The sequence below is a fragment of the Heteronotia binoei genome, unplaced genomic scaffold (genome assembly GCF_032191835.1).
Source record: "Heteronotia binoei isolate CCM8104 ecotype False Entrance Well unplaced genomic scaffold, APGP_CSIRO_Hbin_v1 ptg000314l, whole genome shotgun sequence".
NCBI classification, from domain to species: Eukaryota; Metazoa; Chordata; class Lepidosauria; order Squamata; family Gekkonidae; genus Heteronotia; species Heteronotia binoei.
In genome coordinates this window covers 1,405,840-1,421,652 of record NW_026800014.1, presented here as the reverse complement: position 1 = coordinate 1,421,652, position 15,813 = coordinate 1,405,840, and positions in this window count along the sequence as shown.

Here is a 15,813-nt window from a genome sequence, read left to right as displayed (position 1 = left end):
ACACCTTGCACATTTACACTTTTGCACTGCATCTCCCATTATTGTTCCAACTGGACCCTTCTCCTTTAAATGTAAACTTCTATTAATTGCTGATAACCATATTTTTATTAATTCTGCTGCTAATTTGATTAATTAATTTAACTTATTAATTGATTATTCAATTATTAGTGGGTGGGCTTTGTTAGTTTAGTCAGGAGAATTGGATTTTATGATTGTAGCCTAAATTGTATTGACATTATTAGTTGGGATCTTGTAATAGCTACTAGTTTATTGGGACTCTAATTGGATGGATAGAATGAATTAGGGGGGAATGTGATTATCCAAATTGATTTTTTTAATTAATTAGTGGTAGGGACCAAAACAGATTTTTATTAGGTTAGGCTAAATGTGTGACTGGTTAGGAGTAGACATAGGAATGAAAATTAGTGTAGAAACATAGGAAGAAATTGTGGAAGAGGACACTACCATATTGGGATTGGTCTGAGGCTGTGGCAAAGACCAGCTTGTGGTGATGTCCAGTCAGGGGATCCCAGTGCTCCTGGGGCAGGGAAAGTATAATGGTGGGAATAGGCAGAAGTTGAAGGGAAGGAAACCGAGATATGGAAATGCTTGCTCTCTTTCCAGCCTATGTCCCATCCCAATGGTAGCAGGTGGTGGGGCCAAGAGGAATTACTTGCCTCCTTCCCTGATGTTGTGCAATGCGAGGTCCATTAATAATAAGACTGCAGCCCTACGAGACTTCCTGCATGAGCAGGCAATGTACTTCACGTAACGTGAGCGAGACCTGGGTGCAAGATGGAGAGACAATAGCTCTCGCCCAAATGGCTCCACCTGGGTACTCGGTCCTTCACCAGTCATGGACTAGTGGGCGGGTGGAGGGGTGGCACTACTCATATGGGAGGCTTATTCCTTCCGGGCACTCCCACTCCCATTGATCACCGGCATAGAGTGTGCCGGCCTGTTATGGGATGTAAGGGAGAGTTTGGCTATCTGGCTGGTGTACCGATCACCTAACGCACCAGCCAGTGCCTTACCATCCCTGATAGAGGCCGTAGCAGGCTGGATGTTGGAACTCCCATGGCTTTTTGTCCTGGGTGATTTCAACATCCATGCCGATGATGTGGACTCTGTATGGGCGATGGACCTGGTGTCAACCATGGCAACACTTGGGCTCTCCCAATATGTAACAACTACCACCCATCAGGCTGGGCACATGCAGGATTTGATCTTTGTGGCAGGACTTACGGTGGACCCAATTACTGCCAAGGCAGTGCCATGGTCTGACCACTATGCCCTGAAGGCCCATATAGTTGTGCCACCACAACCCTGTTTAGGCAGCGAGCGTATTTTAGCTTGCCCACAAAGCCAGATGGACCCTATGTGGCTTCAAATGGCTCTGTGGGATCCTTGGTCCCCCTGGCAACTTGCTAGATGAACTAGCGGAGACTTGGCATCAACAATTCTCTTCAGCAATCAATGAGATTGCTCTCCGGTGCCCTCTTTGCTGCTGCTCATGGCCTGTGCCATGGTATACCCTGGAACTGTGGCTGATGAAATGGCGGCTTTGATGGTCAGAGCGGCAATGGCAGTGACAAGAATATCTTATAGGCTGTTTATGAAATCCTATGAAATGGCAGTCAAGGCTGCAAAGAAAGCTTACTTTGCGACCCAGATTGTGTCTGTGAATTTTTTCCTGGCCCAATAATTTAGCATAATACAAACTTGCCACAGAGCAAACCAAATGATAGGGAATTGGAGATTGGTTGTGAGACTTTTGCACATTTTTTCGCACATAAGGTCCTGTCGCTCCGCCTCAACCTCCCCGCCAATTTTGATACAGTAAGCAAACTTGAGGCTCTGAGCATGTCTTCTGGTTTGATTCTGGATCATTTCACTCCACTCAGCTTGGGGAAAGTCAACAAGGTCCTCTGTACTGTGCATCCCACTACCTTTGGTTTGGATCCGTGCCCGTCCTGATATGTGCTTGCCAGACAGAACTGTGAACTTTGTTGCAGGAGATTATCAACAGGTCCTTGACCAAAGGAACCTTTCCCATGCCCCTAAAAGAGGCGGAGGTTTGCCCTCTCCTCAAAAAAACATCTTTGGACTTGGCTGTATTGGCAAACTACCAGCCGGTGTTGAACTTGCCCTTTTTGGGTAAAGTCATCAAGAGGGTAGTGGCAGCACAGTTACAGGGGTTTTTGGACTTTTGTGTTTAGACCCATTTCAGTCTGGCTTCCATCCGGGCCATGGGATGGAGATGGTACTCGTCACCCTCATGGATGATCTTTTAAGACATTTGGATCGAGGCGGCTTGGCAGTGCTGTTGTTGCTAGACCTGTCGACTGCATTTAATACAGTCAACCATCAGCTACTGTCCAGCTGCCTCACCAACATGGGGATTCAGGGGTCTGCCATTCAATGGTTTACCTCTTTTCTCCAAGGCCGGGGACAAAGGGTGGCAATAGGGGAACAATCATCCCAGAGGCACCCACTTGTATGTGGTGTGCCTCATGGAGCAGTTCTCTCCTCTATGTTGTTTAACATCTATATGTGCCCCCTTGTCCAGATTGTCTGGAGATATGGGCTGGGTTGTCACTAGTATGCGGATGACACTTAGCTCTATCTCTTGATGGGAGGTCAGTCCAGCTGTTCCCTGGAAGATCTGGACCTGGCATTGCAAGCCGTAGTGAAATGGGTCAGACAGAGTCAACTGAAATTGAATCCAGCTAAGACAGAGGTCCTGTGCCTAAGTTGCAGCAGCCTGGGTAGAGAGATCCCTTTGCCATTCTTTGATGGGATGCCACTGGTGCCAGTGTCAAGGGTCAAGAGCCTAGGAGTGCTTCTGGAGCTTTTACTGACAATGGAGGCCCAAGTAGCAGCCACTGCCAAATCCACATTTTATCATCTTAGGCAGATAAGGCAGTTGGTTCCCTACCTAGAGCGTAGTGGCTTGGCAACAGTGACCCATGCAACAGTCATTTAGAGAATAGACTATTGTAACTCCCTCTACATGGGGTTGCCCTTGACTCAACTTTAGAGGCTGCAACTGGTGCAAAATGCAACAGCCAGGTTGTTATTGGAACTACCTGTATGGGAGCACATCCAACCTGTGCTGGAAATGTTACACTGGTTGCCTGTGGTATTTTGGATTTGTTTCAAGGTGCTGGTTATAACCTTTAAAGCCCTATATGGTCTGGAACCTGTCTACCTTTGGAACTGCCTCTCTCCATATGTGCCCCAGAGAGCACTACATTCAGAGTCCCAAAATCTTCCTAAGATTCCTGGACTGAAAGAAGTTCAATTGTCCACCACTAGAGCCAGAGCATTTTGACAACAGCCCCTGTTCTGTGGAATGCCCTCCCTGAAAACATCAAGGCCCCGTGGGACCTGCCACAGTTCCGCCAGGCCTGTAAGACTGAACTATTTAAACTTGCCTTTAACAGTTAAGGGGAGGTAGCTAATGTCCCACAGCACTGACAATCTCATTGCACAAATACAGATAATCAGACGTGTATCTTGGATTTTTATGGTTGGAAAATGTATGGAATTGTTTTTATTGTATATTTTGTTTTTTTAATTTTTAATTTGTTTTTTTTGGGGGGGGTCTTTATAGTTTTATTAACAATTATTAACAATACAAAAGTACAAATCAAACAACCAAAAACAAGCAGACAAATATAAACAATGCAACAATAAAACAAAACATAACATCTTGCTGGAGAGTGATGGTAGAAATTGATTAGTCCAAACATCAGTACTCTAAATCTAAATTAATGTCTTAGTATAATACGTTTACTATTAATCAAGTATTCACATTTCCTACTGTATTATGGACTTTTCCAAAGTTATTTCCATCTTATTCTTATTTTCACATGTATATTTTGCTCTCATTGTCAAGAATTAAGTTTTCATGTTATTTTTAACCAGACGTACAACAGTTGTCATATTTCTTTACACATTTGTACGTTCCCTTCTTTCAATTTCACTGATAAGTGGTCCATTTCTGCTACCTCAAGGAGTTTTTGTACATACTCCTCTAGTCCAGGTAACTGCTCGACTTTCCAACCTCTCGCATAGACTATTCTGGCTGCCATGATTGCATGCACTAGAAATCTATATACTGGTTTTGGAATGTCTTTCTGGCATATGTTTAATAAGTACATCTCAGGTTGGTGGCTAATATTTCTTTTTAATAACTTTTGGAGCCAGCTATGAAACTGGCTCCAGTATGTTTTCGCTTTTGAACATTGCCACCAAATATGATAAAGGGAGCCTTTTACCTTCTGGTATTTCCAACACTTATTGGAAACATTCTGAAAGATCCTTGCAAGTTTCTCTGGTGTTGTATACCGTCTATACACCATCTTGTAGAGACTTTCCCTAAAAATGGCTGATCTTGTGATTTTTATGCTTTCTTTCCACAGTTTTTCTCAGTCTGTAAACTCTATGGCATGTCCAATATCCTGCATCCATTTCACCCAGCTTTCCTTCACAACTTCTTGCATTTTCATTTCTAACAATAGATTATAGATTTTTTAAATTAATTTCTCATCTGTGCCCATCGTGACAACATTCAATTCATTCTTTTTTTTTTAGCAAAACCAGATTCTTTATCTCCCCTATACCTAGACTTAACTTGCATCTTAGTCCACCAATCCAATTTTGTATCTTCTTCAATTTTCAAATTCCCTTGATTATCCAATAAAGTTTCATAATTGCCAATCTAGCAGAAGACCCCTGCAATTGATGGTTGAGCCATTGACAGACTAGGACACAGGCAGTATCAGGAAAAACAGCAGTTTATTGAATTCACGTGCACAGGTTCAGACAGGCTAATGCCCCAAAAAGTCTGAGCCCCTATCCAAGGAAGGACACAAGTTTTTATACTTCAACATTATTGATTACAGTAAATTTCCACATAGAAAAACCTTCTTCCCGTACATCATCATAAGCATCATTTGACTACAGGAACAGGGCATGGGCAGACTAGCATATTCCATATTTGGCACTATTATTTGCAAGCTTTTAACTTCCCTTTTTCTCTCTCTTCACTGCATAGCCAGGACTATGGGTGGGGGTGAACAGGGAAAGTTACTTCCCTTTTTCTAGCAGAGCTAGCAGAAAGATTTCACATCTTTGATATAATTTAATCCAAGCTCAAGCCTATTTTTATTTTAGCCCAGCTATAATCCCCCCCTTTCAAGGTGTGCATGAGAATTCACTGTGTAGCTTGATCCTTTATGTATCGCAGGCCGTTGGACAACATAACTTCACAGACAGGGTCTTGAAAAAGCGGGGCTACTGTTTTTGTTTGTGGGGATCTGAGGAACTCCCCTAACATAGCATCCATACATCCAGGGAGGCAGCGAACACAACAACAGAACAAGACACATAGCACTACCAAGATAAGCACTATAATAAAGCTCTCTCGTAGCCGCTGAAATTAGGAAGCCACCTTGTCAACTATTTAAACAGTCCTCCATCTGAGTTAAAGGTTTTATCATCTGCTTCAGCTCTTTTTACTAGGCTTCTCAGGGTTTTTACACCATTTAGACTTCGGCCTGTCTCATTAACATAAAAGCAACAAACTTTGCCCAAGTAGGCACAAGGCCTGCCTTGCTCAGCTCACTGTTGGTCTAATGCTCTGCAATTTTGGAGAACCACATTTGCCATGTTGTTAACTTCATCTTGCAAGGTGAAGATGGATGCTGCAGTACTTTCCAAACCTTCTTGCAAAATTTTGGACAAATTTCGAGTATAGGTCATCAAATCATAGACTCCCCAACGTGGAAATAGTATCCAAAGGAAATCCATGAACCCCAAACCGGAATTTGCCGTCCGGCGAGCCCAGCGCCTAGGGAGACTCCCTAAGTTAAGTACCTCATGATCTTCAATGGTGGCCTTTTTGTAGCCTGAAAGGGTTAACTGAGCCACTGTGCAAATTCCTCGCCAGCCTAAAGGCAAATACTTATACCCAATGTTTCCGCATACCCAATAAGTACCGGGTCTAGTAATGAGGTATCCTCCCCCCGGGCTATATGTTGCATTGCATACATGGGAAAGTAAGGTTAAGGTTTTGGCATGAAGTGAAGAATTGCAGGCTTCCAGCATTGCCAGGGCAACCAACCAAGTGGAACGCCTTCTGGCTATCCAATTTATCGCATTATGCAGCCATAATGAGCCCGTGGTGCTAATCTGTAAGGTATAGTTAGTTTCCCCGGTTACCCTGCAGGTAAGGCATGTAGGGTCACTGCTCTCTGACTCGCTTTTCAGGTCACCATCATCATCTTCCTTAGTGCAATTCTGTGCGCATTTGCTTTCTAGGTAAGTGGGATCAGTTTTACAATTTGTTTGCCACCCATGTTTCTTTGGATCAAGATACAGGATGCAGGCACATTGATCCCTTGCCATTCGACCAACATCTGGCCCAGTCCCATTCCCTTCAACACACCACTGGTGGCGTTGGTGATGATTTGCAGCTAGTGGGTGCAAGTCATACACAGTATTATTAGTTTGCAGTATAATACGGTAGCTATCATGTGGGGTCCAACTGCCTTTTTGTCCTTTACTATTTGTAAATGCCCTGGGACTGAACGATAACCCAATTACAGGTCCATTGGTTATGTTTTTGGCCCAGCTCTCATTATGGAGGGGTTCCCAAGGCTGGGCTCCCCCTGCTTCATGAGTATGAGCACACAACCAACAGCTGGATAAGTCAGCAATTTCGGACAGGTATTGCATTGCTTCATGCAAAGGATGAATAGGGGTGCGGCCATGAGATAGAAGTTTAGTGGTGTCCTGGAGGGGCAGAGATGGCCCTGCTTTCCCGATCCCCCAAAGAGCAATCAGTATTATGGCCCAAATTGTGTCTCCTTTCAGCAGCCAGGGACCTAAGTAGGTACCAAAAATGTAGACAGAGGTAAATGTATATTGAGAACCCCTAGGCAGCCACCAATTATCATCAGGATATATGGATGCTCCCCAAGGAATACCTTAACCATGTATAGCCTTGCCTATTTACCCTTATCCTCCTTTAAGACCTCTGTGACTCTCTCTTGTTGAGCCTTTGCAAGTAAGAGGTCTCCTTCTAAATATACCGCTTTCAGGACCTTTATGTCTTCGGGATCCCAGGGATGAAGCCCCTGGATCAGAGTTTCCTCCCACCAAAACTCACTAGAGGTCACTGATTCTACTGAGCTCAGGAGGTTTGCTGCAGACTTTCACCTTGGGGGTGATACAATAGTTGAACTCTGATCAAAGACTCTTTCTGAGCAACACCCTCCAATACAAAGGAAAAGAATAAACACAGCACAACCAGCTATGCCTCCTGCAAGTGCTACAGCTATGTAGATTCCTACTCCTACTGCATACGTCACATGGCAGTGCCATGTGCTTAATATCTTCTGCACCTCCAACACTCCTTGTGATGGAAATTGTTCCACTGAGACGGTCGCCGTATTACTTGGTCGGCCCAGCTTAGGTGCCACTCCTTGGGACAATACTCCCCAGAAATCCGGTATGCATGGACTGGGAATCCAGTCACTTGCCTCAAAAACCACCAGGGCTCCCACTCATTCCAGTGATGCTTCTCACTTCTAGTTTGACTGCATATTAAAAGTACTGCTGCACTTAGGGCTCTACAGCTCCAAGTCTGCATGCGGTACCAAGAACACAATTGTTCTGATACTTCGAAAGTTAAAAGGTCAGAGTCTGGTGAATTGCTCATTGATTCTAGCCACGGCTTAACTAAGGTCTGAAACCGAGTCTTGTTATCCCACTCTCTGTTATCCTCAATTACACCGTCGATGGGCAATGATATTTCCCATCACTCCTGCCCGTGGGGGAGTCTAACTCATCCAGTGGGCCCTTCAGATCTTGGTTACTAAAGAACCTCTCCTTGGTCTCTACCCACAATTCCAATTTAAGGCTACAGTGTCTACAGAAAAACCCTCTGTTTCCCTAAAACTCCTGGCTTTCACTCAAGTGCCACCAAATCTCTGCTGGGTCTGGCAGTCGGAAGGTGGTGGGAACAAATTCGTAGCGTCTGGCCCAGTGGCCAGCCTGAGTGCCACCCAGAAGGACTCCTTGACAGGGGTTTGGAACCCCTCCCACCCAGGTTGTTTAGCGTATTTTATTACAAACAATGATAATCTCACCTTAAAGTTTGGCCTGTGACAAGAGTACCACGTCCACTCTTCACACACACCCCTCTTATTCTCTATTTGGTAGCGTCGAAGCTCTTCGTGTGGGCAAATGTTGTATCGTCCAATCAGTTTATGTGGATAATTTTCCCTATTTCTTAGTAATTCTCACGTTAGTAATTCCCAATTGTCAGTTGGGGGTCAGTGGTGTCGGGTTTCATAATACCCAACTCCAGTACCTGTCCAAATACCTCTATACACAAAAAGAGAAGGAAAAAACACAAAGTGTTAGCTAAGACTCTTTCTACGGCTTCAGCTGGATCAGCCAGTTGCTCCAATGAAAGACTCTTCTCCCGAGTGTAGATCATGTCAGCTTTTGTGACGGAAGCTAGATGTCATCTATGCTGCTGTGAACCTCGCTGTTCTGGTAGGCATGGGCCCAGAGGTCATCTGTTGGGTAAGCCTCAGTTTTATCCCAGTCCCAGTAGCTGCACCTCAGTTTTATCCCAGTCCCACTTGCTGCACCTGCCAATCTGGTGAGGCTCGGATAAGATGGGACCAATGGATCCACGTGGCTAGTCCCTGTACCTTAATGGCTGTTGGGGTAGAAAGCAAAACAGTGAAAGGTCCACGCCACTTAGGCTGAGGGGGTTGGGCTCTCCAACTTTTTACCCAAACCAAATCACCCGACTGAAAGGGGTGCATGGGATGATGGACTTGAAGAAGGAGAGTTTCGAACACATATTTGGAAACTTCATTCATAGCTTTTCCCAAAGCCTGAATTTTCTGATACCAAACAAGATTCCCTATTTGTACTAGATCTCCTTTTATTCCTGTTACAATGGGAGGAGATCTCCCGAAACCAATTTAATACGTGCTTAACCTTAGTCCCTTCTTGGTCAAGCATCTTAGTTTGAATAGGGCAATGGGCAATGCATCCAACCATTTTAGGCTAGTCTCCTGACACAATTTTGCCACTTGATTTTTAATGGACCTATTCATTCTCTCGCATTTACCGCTTGACTGTGGTCAGTAGCAGGAATGCAAACGCCAATCAATGTGTAGCATTTTGGACACCCCTTGCATCACCTTGTGGACAAACGATGGGCCATTATCTGACAACATTACTAGTGGCAGGCCCCAGTGTGGGTATAGGTCCTTTAATAAATGCTTAACTACTTCTGAGGCTATCTAGTGGGGAAAGCCTCTATCCAATTTGAATAAGTACAAACAAAGACAAGTAAATATTTCCAGGGGCCTGACCTGGGCATTTCAGTGAAATCTGTTATGATGGACTCAAAGGGAGTGGTGCCTACATGCTGTATCCCTGGGGGCTGACTTGCTCCTTGTCTAGGGTTGTTTTGAGCACAGGGCACACACCTAGTTGTTCCCTTTGCACACAGGCTATGTAGCTTGGGGATGTATAACTACCTATCTAATAGCTCAGCCATGGCAGTCTGTTGCACTAGCGGCCAGGCTATTGCTTCTGGTATTAGCAAACATCGGTCTTGGAGAAAGGACTTCAAACCGGACTGACCTGTAGCTCCTGTTATGCAAATTGTTTGTTTTGTCATTGGGGCAATCTGAGTATTTACAATGGAGTATTCTGCTCCTGTATCGACCATAAAGTCTGATTCTATGTGCTGATTAAAAAAAAGTCTTTCCTGGGATCAGAATCCAAGCCTTTTCAAGCTTTTCCTCAAGAAAAGAATCTGCAGCTTTGCCATGAAGGCTTCAAAGTCCTAAATCCGCCATTTAAAATATAAAACAGGTTTAGTTTAACATTCCACAGTTCATGCTTTATATGGTTAGCATTCAGAAGTTCCTGTTAATAAAAAAATAATATAGTTTGCCATCTACCATGATTATGCCAGTTATGTCTTTTGCTTTTCCTAGGCTATTTCCCATCAAGAAAACTGTCATGTATCTATCAACTACTGAATTTGAAGTTCTGTAAATTATTGTTTCATTCTCCCAGGTTTCTCCCTAAGGAACCCTTTACAAGGTTGGTATCCTTGTGAAAAGATATTACTGGAGGCTTATGGTCATTTTGTAATAGTTTATTTGCAAATGTGAAAATGAGGCAGATGGGAAGCAAACATCAGCTCTCCAGTTTAGTAGCAGTAGCAGGTCCCCAGCTGCATCTTGTGAACCAGCAACAAAACTATCAGAATGCCAGTTCCCCGGCCCCAGGACTGCCTCTCTCAGGCAGAACATTGGTCCACAAATTAAGGATAGGATAATCTACACCAAACTAAGAGCATTCTGAACAAAATAATGTTAGAAAAAAGTTCTTATAATTTATTTATTAAATTTATATATTGCTTTTCAATATGCATTTTCAAAGTGATGTATGATATTCAAATAGTATAAATCATAACTAGTTAAAAGTAACATTAACAAAACAAACAAAAACAAACATCAGAACTAGAAACAGCAAGCAGAAGCCTCTCTAAAAACCGTAGTGGGAAAGGAAACCTTTTATTGATTTTCAAAAAGAGGAAACAGTTGGTATCAGGTGCACCTTTCTACAACTACAGGACAACTACTGAGGAGGCCCTAACCTGAACAGATGTCAATCTTGTATCCTCCAAAATAACACCTGGAACAGGACTTCTTTGACAGTTTTTATAACTGTATTCTTGTAGGAAAGGACATTCATTGAAATGCTATAGATCCAAACCATTTAGTACAGGGGTGTCAAACATGTGGCCTGCGGGCCAAACAGGCCCGCCCAGGGCTTCAGTCAGGCCTTTTGGGCTCTCATCTCCCCCTCCTGTCCTCACCCTGTGAAGCTTTGAAGGCTGCAACAACGTTCCCAGCTCCTTCTGCCTTCTCTTTGCAGAGGCTAAAGCTGAAAGCAAAGCTGCAAAGAAAATGCGGAATGGATTTCCCACTCAGGCTTATGGGCAGAGTAAATGCGAACAGAAAATCTACTCCATGTTTTCCTTGCAACTTTGTCTATGAGTTTCAATGGAGAGAAACCTCCCAGTGTTCCTATAGCCAGCTGAAGCTTCCTGGAGTTGTGTCACTGCAAACCAAGCATTGATTCTTTGAGCCAGCTTTGTCTCTTCTCAGTGGAGTAAAAACTATTGCCTAGTGAGTACTCTAACTTGGGAACCCACAGCCAAAGGGGGATATGACACTGGAGAGCCATTGCTTACCTGATTGGCCCTACGGGAGGGGGGAAGAAACTTGCAATGCCTTGCTGTTTCATGTTTTCCCAGGCTGAGAGCATTTTATTTTTTTAAAGTTTCTGCTGTGATCTTTGTGCTTTTTCTTTATTTTTAAAATTGCATTTCAAAATCCCACTATCTCCCCTTTTTGTTTTAAACAAAGTCTTGCAAGAGTTTTAAGCATGTTTGTATTTTAAATTAAAAATTGATATATTTAATTGTGTTGGCCTATGTCCTCTATAAAGTATACCTCTGTTATCTTGCATTACACTTTAGGACATGCATGGCTCAGCCATTTAAAGTCCCATTTATGTCAGATCTGGCCCTCCTAACAAATAAATTTGACACCCCTGATTTAGTGGTTTAAATATCAAAATTTGAATTAGGTATGGATATTGGCAGCCAATGGAATTATCAGACAAGTATAATATATCGGGGAGGGGCTGTATTGCAGTGCTAGAGCATCTGTTTGGCATTCAGAAAGTTCCAGGTTGAATTCCTGGCACCTCCAGTTAAAGGATCTGACAGTAGGTGATATGAAAAACAGCCTGAGACTGTGGAGAACCATTGCCCATCTGAGTAGACAATACAGACTTTGATGGACCAAAGGTCTGATTTCAGAATATGGCAGATTCCTCTGTTTCCAAGATCATCCACAGCATTTTCACTTAAATGAAATGTCCCCAGGGATAGCTCCATACAAAATGTATTGCAATAGTCCAACCTGAAAGTTCCAAGATTTAAGTTTCTATGTCTGAGTAGTGGAACTTGAAACTCTGGGCAACAATCACTAACTCGATTTCTAGAAGCAAAGCCAGGGGTACCCACATGTTTAAGTGAGAGTGCAATCTTATTCCAAGCAGTTATTTTCACAACTTATTGAACCCTCTGACCCACTGTCTTAGTCAAATTTGACTTGAGTTTAAGTTTATTCATAGGATTTCTTCATAAGAGTATTACAGATCGCATTGCTAAGGGCTCCAGCATGAAAATGAACAAACAAACAAACTATCTCTAGATCTCTTGCAGCTAGCAGTGGTTTTGTTCTAGTGAAACCTTTTGGAGCTTCTGTTTTTCTCAGCTCATAGTAGTAGAAGGTTTGCCTTTTTATTTTGCTTGCTAGAAGTGCTCTGGAGTGTTCCCCTGGCCCCGTGGGAGACTTTGACAATTAGATCTTTAATAATCTTATGGAGTTCAGATTTTTTTTTAAAAAACAAACATGATACTTATTTAGTAATTGGAAGGTTTTCTATGGATATTTTGCTTGGCATGGGTCACATAGTTTCATTTACAGGAGATTCTGTGGAATTTTGTTTGTATATTTTTGTTTAGATTGTTGAATGTGGATATTTTAAAACTCTCTGCATTTTTGCTACATAATGTCATCACTGATGAAGATCTATTGGTTGAAATGCGTTTAAGTAGATATGGAATATTAATTGGCAGGGCTTTTTTGTAGCAGGAACTCCTTTGCATATTAGACCACACACCCCTGATGTAGCTTACAGTAGGCCCACAGTTCAACATTTACTAAGAGTCCTGTAAACTCTTGGAGGATGTGGCCTAATATGCAAAGGAGTTCCTGCTACAAAAAGCACTGTTAATTGGCCTTTTTAATTGATTTTTGAATAAGGCTGATGTTAATTATGGTTGCTTTATCATTATTATGCTGTTCTTGTTGGAGAAACTTTGCAGCCACAATGAGTTAGTAATTTCTTTTAATATTTTTATGTCCCATCCAGCTTCTTTTTGTATGCTGCTTTGGGTTGATTTTTTTTCAATCCCCCATCTCCATTTTGATTTCACTTCTCCATTGTCAAAATATAAACTATGTCTTACTTTTACATAATTTTCTGTTTCCTTGCCCCACAAATTATATTTACCTTTCACCATTATTTATGCATAGATAAATCAGCATTATATATGAGAAGAGGAAACACACAAGGGCTTCCTGGAAGCATCTCATTTTCCCCTCCCCACTATTTTCTCATTCTCTTCTGTGAAAGACTTCATAGCTTCTCTTCTTTTCCTGCTTCCTTTTCTCCTTCTGGTGTTGCCAACCTCCAGATGGGATCTGGAGATTTCCTGGGATCACAACCCATCTCCCAACTACAGAGATCAATTCCCCTTTAGGGCTTCCAGCTCAAGTTGTTACTAGAATTGCTAAAGTCTCCTCTTTTGATGGGGGAATTAGAAGAAGCAGACCAGAGATATAGCTAAATTTAAGAACAGGTTACTCTCACCAATAATACAACAGTCAGATAGCAGAAAATTCCAGATTAAAAATTGTTTAAATTGTTCACTTAGAAAAATATGTGTTGGAATACAATCACACTTAAAGTAATCAAAATACATACACAATCAAGAAACTAAGAAAGGAAGAATAGCGACTGAGGGAGAGTTATAGAGGTGATATTTACCTGTCCAGATGTGCAGAAGTCCATAAAATAAATTGAGATGGAGATGAACACAACCAACGTGACCTGTCCTAGAGGCCCAATTACATAGGGTAAATGGGGGTACAAGCTGTCAAAATGGCGCCCACAGAATGCACAGGGTCATATGGGTTTGCTTAGCAAACTACCATCCACAGAATGCATGGAGTCGTGTGGTCCTAGCAAACTACCACCCAGTCTCGAACTTGCTGTTCTTGGGCAAGGTAGTGGAGAGGGTGGTGGCAATGCAGTTTCAGACTTTGTTGGAAGACGTTGATGTCCTGGATCCCTTCCAGTCCAGCTTCTGCCCTGCCCACAGGATGAAGATGGTGTTGATCACCTTGGTAGATGATCTCTGGAGGCATCTTGATCAAGGCGGTTCGGTGCTGCTGATCCTTCTTGATCTGTCAGCAGCATTAGATATGGTCGACCATGAAGTGTTGGTCCACCACCTTGCCAACTCAGGGATATGAAGGGTGGCCTTACAATGGCTGTTCTCCTTTCTCCAAGGTCGGGGCGGCACTTTACAATGCTACCCATTACAATGTGGTGTGTTGCAGGGAGCATTTATTTCCCCAATGTTATTCAACATCTACATATTGCTCAAATTATCTGGAGGTATGGGCTGGGGTGTCATCAATATGCAGATGACACCCAGCCCTATCTGCTGATGGATGCTGATGGATGGCTGACCAGATTCGGCCCTAAAGAAACTGGGCAGGGCATTGCAAGATGTGGCTGGCTGGCTGCAACAGAGGCAGCTGAAATTGAATCCATCAAAGATGGAGTTCCAGTACCTAGGTTACAGGGAGCTGGGATCAGAGATCCATCTCCCATCCTTTAATGGGGCTCCATCGATGCCCACGTCGAAGGTTAAGAGGTTGGGGTTACTCCTGGATGGGTTACTACCACTGCCAGATTGGTCTTTTTTTCCATCTGAGGTGGATCAGACAGTTGGTCCCATATTTCACCCCCCACAACCTGGCCACAGTGAACCATGTGATGATCACTTCCAGGGTAGATTATTGTAACTCTCTCTATGTGGGGCTGCCCTTGACCCTTTTCTGGAAACTCCAGCTGATGTAGAACACTGCTGCACAGATGTTGACATCATCGCCTGTACGGGAACGGATTGATCTTGTGCTGCGTGAACTGCACTGGCTTCCTATTGAGTACCAGTTCAAGGTGCTGGTACTTACTTTTAAAGCCCTATACGGCCAGGGGCCAGTATACCTTCAGGACTGCCTCTCCCTCTATGAGCCCCATAGGTCTTTACAATCAATGACCCAACATCTTTTGGTGATACCTGGGTGATCTCCAACCCCCACCTGGAGATTCATGGAAAGAAGATTAAACTAAAAGATATTAACCACTGTGAATAATAGCTAAGAAAACACCAATACAGTATTTATAATCCAGTAGTCAATTTTCTATATTTTATATATAATATTCAGAAATATAAATGCAAATAATAATAATAAAAAAATCCACAGTCCATATGTTCTGTCTGACTTTGGGGTCAGACCCACAGCTTTTGGCATGAGCCACATGGTCCTGATCCATGCGCATGTTACTTCAATAAAGAGAAAGCTGTTTTCCTGATCCTGCCTCAGGCCTCGTCTGTCACTGAACCAACCATCAATCGCCTGCTGCAGGGGGTTTCCTGCTGCATCTTTTTGTCAGTATTTGAGTCTGCCTTTACACAGTCTGACAGCTCTATTGTGACAGCAGGTGATCTAGCTGGCAAGCTAGGTCACAGTGACCTTATCTACAAGCGGGTTCTAGCCGGTAAAGGACAGGTGGAAAGGACCTGCTGAGTCAGCATGACTGTGGACTGCCAGGATTGGCTGATGGAACTATATATGGACTGTGCTAGCAGTGCACAGGTCTCTCTTCGAGGAGTCACATGCTGGCGGAGCACTTTGGTCCTGTATTTGATGTATATCTCTGCACTAGTGAGCACGTTGTATATAATCTGTAAATACACTGTTTTAGCACTAGCTGCAGGTGTCTGGCTCACTTCTTTACTGGGGCTCACCGTTGCACACATCACACCGC